Consider the following 7648-nt stretch of genomic DNA (forward strand, 5'->3'; position numbering starts at 1 on the left):
ATTGCATTTGCTATTTTTTTCCTCCAGCTCCTTGCATTACTGATTCTTTCTCACTTTTCTTTCTTCTATAGCCATGTTATGTAAAGTCTCCATCCTCACTCCAGCTTCCTGTTTATAGTGTTATCACAATCAGTAATCATCTTAATTTACTTACTTGTTTACTATCTTTTACCCCATTAGGATATAAAGTCCAGGAGAGCAAGGACTTTTTCTATCTCACCCATTCCTGTGTTTTCAGTGCCTTGCATGAAGTAATAGCTAATATACATTGAGTTCTTACTATATTTCTGACCCCATTTAGTGTTTTGCATGTACCAGCTTATTTAAACCTCACAGCAACCCTATGAGACAGGAGTATGATTCTCTCCACCTTACAAATGGGGAAATTGAAGGGTAAAGACGCTAAGTCTAATTTGCCCAAGGTTTTACAGCAAGTAATAGGTAGGGCCAGGATTTGAATTCTTGGCAGTATGACTTGCCCAGGGTCTGAGAAGTTAATGGAATGTTCAAAGCAAGCCTAGGGCTTTTGGCTGCCTGGTGCTCATCTGCCTGGAGAACAGGCAATGGATTAATTACTTGGATGGTTATACATTATTATCTTTTCCCCTGTAAGAAATTCTAGTAAATGAGAACTTGCCTCCATATTTGAGAATGTGTGATCTTGAGTCATTTCTTCTGGGGATAATGAGGGAAAGAGACAATTCAGGAAGGGGGACAGGAGCAAAAACAGGAGGTTAAATATATGGTGGAACAAGATTTGAGCTTTTTTTGTGATACAGTCTTGGGAAAGGCAAAGGAAGCTAAGAAGAAGTAAAGTAAGGACATGTTTTCTGGACCATTAGGAGGCAGGGAATTAGCTGGTATCAGAGGAATTGAGGGTATGTACCTTGGTATGAGCTTATTTTTTATGAGCTAACACAAGACCTATATAACCCCATATTTTAGACAGAGGATTGAGAAATACCTGTTCAGCTAGGCCAAACAGGCCAAACAAAATGTGTCTAAGGACTTTTGTATTGAGCATCCAAGTGACTCAGTCTCTGTGAACCTGTGGGACCAAGGATGGGGGAGTCAGTGACAACCTTGTTGTAAAACCAGAAAGACAGATTTGTATAGAAGAGCCGATGGGGACAACATCTTCTTAATTTGCAGATTATCTGCAACCAAAAAAAAAAAAAAAAAAAAAAAAAAAAAAAATTTCCAAGCACCTTGTCAAAACTGAAAGGTTTTTAAGAAGCATAGGGTAATATATTTATTTGGACATATTACTATTATTCACATAGGTGAATGTTAACATTAACTGCCTTAACTGTTTTATTAGTAAGGATTAAAATATATCTATGACGGCTTTCATTGGTTCACTCATGATGGCCTTAGTTTTTTCAACTCTATTTTCCCTGACTCCACTCGTCTTGTTTTGTTCATTCATTCTTCACAAAGTAGAGACTGATCTTTTAAAAACTTTCTTTTTAAAATGGGCTTTATTTTTGAGAGCAGTTTTAGGTTCACAGCAAAGTCAAGAGGAAGGTACAGAGATTTCCCATATGTCCCCATTCCTCATATATATAAACTCCTTTATTATCAACCCTCCCCCACCAGAGTGGTCCATTTGTTACAGTTGTTGAATCTACACTGATACAACATAATCACCCAAAGTCCATAGCTTAGGGTATAGTCCACTATTGGTAGTGTACATTCTATGGGTTTAGAAAGATACAATGATATGTATCATCATTATGGTATCAGATAGAGTATTTTCACTGCCCTAAAAATCCTCTGTGCTTTAACTAGTCATCCCTCCCTGCCACCTCCTGGAGACCACTGATCTTTTTTAATGTCTTCATAATTTTGTCTTTTTCAGAATGTCATAGAGTTGGAATAATATAATTTGTTATCTTTTCAGATGGACTTCTTTTACTTAGTGATATGCATTTAAGTTCTTCCATGTCTTTTCATGTCTTGATAGTTTCCTTCTTTCTTCCTTCTTCCTTCCTTTTCTTTTCTTTTCCTTCTTTTTCTTCCTTCCTTCCTTTCTTTCTTTCTTCCTTCCTTCCTTCCTTCCTTCCTTCCTTCCTTCCTTCCTTCCTTCCTTCCTTCCTTCCTTCCTTTCTTTCTTTCTTTCTTTCTTTCTTTCTTTCTTTCTTTCTTTCTTTCTTTCTTTCTTTCTTTCTTTCTTCTTTTCTTTTCTTTCTTTTCTCTCTCTCTCTCTCATTTCTTTCAACTGTTTATTTTCCATCAACCTATTTCCAGTTTAAGAGTTTGTGGAAGAACAGCTTAAGATCATTCAGTGGTAGTTCCGACCCACTCAGTGACCTGACACTAGGAGCTGCAGACCAGTGAACTCAGGAGCTGGAGTGGTCCATTCATCCTGAAATTCCTCTTTGGTCACAGCCTTTTCAGGTGCAGCATGCTCTTCCTTTTCAATCTCTTCAGGATCTCCATTGAAGTAGAAATCAGGCATGACCCTCCATGGGTGTTCACGGGAGATGGTGCCACGCATGCTCAGAACTTCCTGGGTGAGCATCTACTACATCAGACCCACTGAGTGAGTTCCCTTGTTGTTGCCCAGGCTGGCAATGTCTACATAGCACAAAGGAGAGTCTGTTATACAGAGCAATGGTAGGCAGGTTAACATAAAATGCCTCTGTGAGACGTTAGTGGTCACGCCTGGGATTAGTAACCACCAGAAGTCTTGGCTCCTGAAAGGCTGCCTGGATCTAGTTAGTGAAGTTTCCAGGAGTGAAATGGCCAGCAACAGGTGTGGTTCCAGTGGCAGCAGCAAACTTCAGCAAGCTTGCTGACCAGTATTTCTGGAGGATATGACACTGACATCAGCTGGGCTTTTAATGGCAGCAATGGCAGATCTGCCAACAGAAGCTTCTCCCAGGTTCTCTTCCAATCTATGATGTAGATGCCATCACTTTTCCTTTGGTAGGTTTATCGTTCCATTTAAAGTCAAGCTTGGTGCCACCTAAGTGGGTTCCTGCTGCAAGGAATTTGACAACATCCTCCTCCTTCACTTGCAGGACATCAAGGGCTCCAGACATTGTGAGTTTCCATTTTAATTACAATGGGAACTCAGAACAATGCCTTATGAACCCTTGTCTGGGTAGTGTGGAAAGTAGCTCTTTTCTTTTTAACGTAGAGTAACAATTCATTGTCTGGATGTAATACAGTTTACTTATCCATTCACCTACTGAAGGATATCTTTGTTACTTTCAAATTTTAGTAATTAAAAAGAAAGCTGCTATGGAGATCTATGTGCAGGTTTTTGTGTGGACATGTTTTCAGCTCCATACCAAGGAATAAATACCAAGGAATACAATTGCTGGACTGTATGGTAAGAGTATAGTTAGTTTTGTAAGAAACCATCAAACTGTCTTTCAAAGTGGCTATACCAAGTTGCATTCCCACCCGCCATAAATGAGATTTCCTATTGCTCCACATCCTCACCAGCATTTGGTGTCGTCAGCCTTCCGCATTTTGGAGATTCTGATAGGTGTGTAGTGGTATCTCATTGTTGTTTTAATTTGTATTTCTTTGATGACAAATGATATGGAGCATCTTTTCATATGCTTACGTGGCAATGGTGTATTTTCTCTGATGAGGGATCCATTAAGGTCTTTGATATGTAAAAATCTGGTTGCTTTCTTATTCTTAAGTTTTAAGAGTTCTTTATATATTTTTTCAGCTTTACTGAGGGATAACTGACAAATAAAATAGTCAATTTTTAAATATATTTAAACTGTACAGTGTGATTATTTGATATTCATATGCATTGTGAAATGATGACCAGAAATAAGTTAATTAATATGTCCATCATCTAATAGTTAACTCTTTTTGCATATGGGTCATGAGAACAGTTAAGATTTACTGTCAGCGAATTTCAAGTATACCATACTATATTATTAAGTATAGTCACCATATCATACATTAGATCCTCAGAACTTGTCCATCTTATAACTCAAAGTCTGTATCCTTTGATCTACATCTCCCCATTTCCCCTTACCCCCAGCTCCTGGCAACCGCAATTCTACTCTTTATTTCTTTGAGATTGACTTAAAAAAAAATTCCACATCTAAGTGAGGTCATACAGCATTTGTCTGTCTCCATCTGGCTTATTTCACTTAACATAATGTGCTCCAGGTTCATCCATGCTGTTGCAAATGGCAGGATTTCCTTGTTCTTTTCTTTTCTTTTTTTTAAGGTGGAATAACATTCCTTTGTATTATATACATACCATATTTTCTTTCTGTTTATCTGTTGATGGGCATTTAGGTTGCTTCCATATCTTGGCTATTGTGAATAACGTTGGAATGAGCATGAGAATGCAGATATCTCTTCAAGATACTGATCTTGTTTCCTTTGGATATATAGCCAGGAGTGGGATTGCTTGATCTTATGATAGTTCTATTTTTATTATCTTTTTTCAGAAAACTTCATACTGTTTTCCATAATGGCTGTACAAACTTACCAACAATGTATAAGGTTTCCCTTATCTCCACATCCTCATCAACATTTTTTATCACTTGTCTTTTTGTTAACAGCCGTCCTAGCAGGTATGAGGTTATAGCTTTGGTTTTGATTGCATTTTCTTGATGATTAGTGATGTTGAGCGCCTTCTCATGTCATTATCGGACATTTATATGTCTTCTTTGGAAAAATGTCTATCAGGTTCTTTGCCCATTTTGAAATTGGATTGTTTTTCTGCTATTGATTGTATGAGTTCCTTATATATTTTGGGTGTTAGCCTCTTATCAGATATATGGTTTGCAACTATTTTCTCCCATTATGTAGATTGCCTTTTCATTTTATTGATTATTTCTTTTGTTATGTAGAAGTCTTTTAGTTTGATATAGTCTCATTTGTTTATTTCAGCTTTTGTAGCTTGTGCTTTGGGTGTCATAACCCAAAAAGTGACATACACCATCATTACAGTATTAGAGTACTGTAAATTTGACTATAGATTTACTTTTACAAATTAATTTTACACTTTTATGTGTTTTCTGGTTACTTAGTATCTTTTCATTTCAGTTTAAAGAACTCCCTTTAGCAGTTCTAGTAAAGAAGGTCTGTGGTGATGAATTCTCTCCACTTCTATTTGGGAAGAGTCGATATTATAAAACAGAAATCTGATTACATCAATCCTCTGCTTCGGTGGCTCCCTATTGCTCATGACACCGCTTGTCAGAGTCCTTCATAAACTGCTTTCTCCCTGCTTCAGCACTCTGCTTCTCAATGGTGTTAAGCGGCAGAGCTCGGATTTGAACCAGATTATCGATTTTCAGAGGCAATATTCTTAATTGCTTCTCTGCATTGTCCCAGCAGTCAGCCATGTTGAATTCATTTAATTGTCTCCTATGAACTATCTATGCTTTTTCTTGTCTCTAGGCTTTACTACGAGCTTTTCCTTCTGCCTGAAATTTTCTGTCCACTCTCTTGGCTTGGAAAACCCCTATTTATCTTTCAGATCTCAGCTTCAAAGTTTCTCCAAGAAGCTTTACATGATTCCCCAAGCCTGAGTCAGAAGCCTCTGTTCTACATTCCTACAAATCCTTTTTCTTGCCCTGACATATAACTTAGTCATTATATTGTAATTGCTCGTTTACTTATTTACCTCTTTGACAAGTATTTGAATCCTGTGATTTCAGGGAGTGATTATCTTATACATCATTTTATCCTCAGTGCCTACCATATAGCAGACACTGGGAACGTATTTGTTGTATAAAAGTACAGAAGATTTCAAATTCCTTGCTAGTGTACCTTCCTATTTCCAACGTTTTTAGAAACTAATACTAGGGGTTGGGAAGGGAATACTATAATTGTTTTCCTATTTGGATCTCTTGGGAGGGGGCAATTCAAAGCACAACCTAAAAAGAACTCAGAGGCAGGGGAGACAGAGAAAAAGATCTGGGATGACTGAGGTTGGTGCCACTTTGCTCCTAGGGTTTTCCGTCTTTGGCCCTTCCTTGTTGGCGCATGTGTATTTTGGCGGGGTGGCGTCACACCGCCCCTAGAGGGCGTCTGTGAGCCCTGGGAAGGGGGCTATCAGCCGGATCCGCCTCACAGCCGGAAATATCGCGGTGTCTCGTCACCCCTGAGAGCGGCACCTAGCCACCTCACAGCGGCCAACAGTAGCGTTTGGGAGCTTCCCAGGAGTCGTCGAAAGTTCAGGATCTTTCCATGCGTCGTCGAATGTGCCGTGACCTTCCAACATGTGTTTCGCCTCTGCTTGACTTTCTCTGGGACTCAGAACACCGGACAGGAACAGACAGAGCCAGCAGAAGAATGGTGGTCGCCTGTCTGGAGCCCCTGAGGGGAAGAATCCCTGGGGCGAGGAAGAGCCACCTGAGCCGGCGGGAGTGGTCACGAGCAGCCGCTCTCAGGCCAGGCTGGGACCTGTGCCCTCTGGCGGGCAAAAGGGAAAGCCAGTGTCGGGGAGCGAACAAGAGGGACCCAGAAGGCAATTATTTTTCCCGGCCAGCAATGGTGAAGAGCCCCAGGGTCGGCGGACAGAGGAGGCCGGCGAGCCCCGACGCCCTGCGCTGGACTGAGGGACCTTCAGCTGAGGTCGGAGAGCAGCAGGTGGCGGCTCAGCAGACAGGTGAGCAGCACCCCCTTTTGAGGACTCCTGGAGGGACTAACGGAGGAGGGGGTATCCTGAGAAAGTGTGGACTCTCTGCCGATTAAGGAGGTGGGGACTGAGAGTACAAGATTTGGGGTATGGCCCTGAGGGTATCAGTTATTCTCACCATTCTGGAAGGCCGCGGAAAATACTGGTTATATTTGAATTTACTCTCGACACAATCAGTTGACCCTTTATGGGACTGAGGAAGAGATTAGCAGTTAGAACTCAGCTGATGAAACTAGTTATAAAATACTGATATAGAATCGCCATAGAAGTAACTCCAGCACTGGCAGCGAGTCTCCAAGCTTATTTGCTTAGCCTGAGTCCAGAGATATAGATGCATTTATTTCTTGCTCGCCCTCATTCCATTCCTCCTACCTGTCCTCCTTCCTTTCTTCCCTTCCTCACTTTTCACTCCTCCCCTTGCTTGGTTTCCTCCTCGTTACTATCTCTGTCCTTGCGTTAAAACAGGAGTTCTTAACCCTAGAATTCGTGTGGTCCGTTAACTACGATGGAAAGAAAATCACACCTTTTATTTAACATTTAAGTATATTTTTGCATCTTCACCGGTTAGGAGAGTAATCGTAAACCACAGTAGTATTAGCAGTACCCATGACTGTCATTTAGAAATCAAGTGGTATTAACAATATGTACCTTTGCTCCAGAGAAATCACAGATGTTGTCATTCACATGGTGGTATTTGCCCCTATTATTAAATTATGATTTATTTGACTTGCCGCCTAATCTTTTATTCAATGCATTAACGGTGAAACATATTTAATACTTTATCACTAACTTAAAATATTTTGACAACTGTAGTGCAGTATAATTCATTTCCTTTGCATACTTTTTATCCATTCCTGGTCTTGCTGTGGTGTATAGAAGAAAAAGTGGTGCTGATTTTGAGAAAGTGAATGAATGACCCAAGTTCTGAGTCTTTTCCCAGTTTAGGTAGTTTCTACTTCTCTCTTTCAACAAAATTGAAGGAGGGCCTGATGTAGTTGTTAAATGATAGATAAT

At 40.1% G+C, this 7648-nt stretch overlaps 1 pseudogene; it reads right to left on the minus strand.

Annotated features, from left to right (window-relative positions):
• Positions 1-2305: 2305 nt before the first annotated feature.
• On the minus strand, positions 2306-3047 carry LOC105081759 (small ribosomal subunit protein uS2-like; annotated as a pseudogene).
• Positions 3048-7648: the final 4601 nt, after the last annotated feature.

The sequence above is a fragment of the Camelus bactrianus genome, chromosome 11 (assembly GCF_048773025.1).
Source record: "Camelus bactrianus isolate YW-2024 breed Bactrian camel chromosome 11, ASM4877302v1, whole genome shotgun sequence".
Taxonomy (NCBI): Eukaryota; Metazoa; Chordata; class Mammalia; order Artiodactyla; family Camelidae; genus Camelus; species Camelus bactrianus.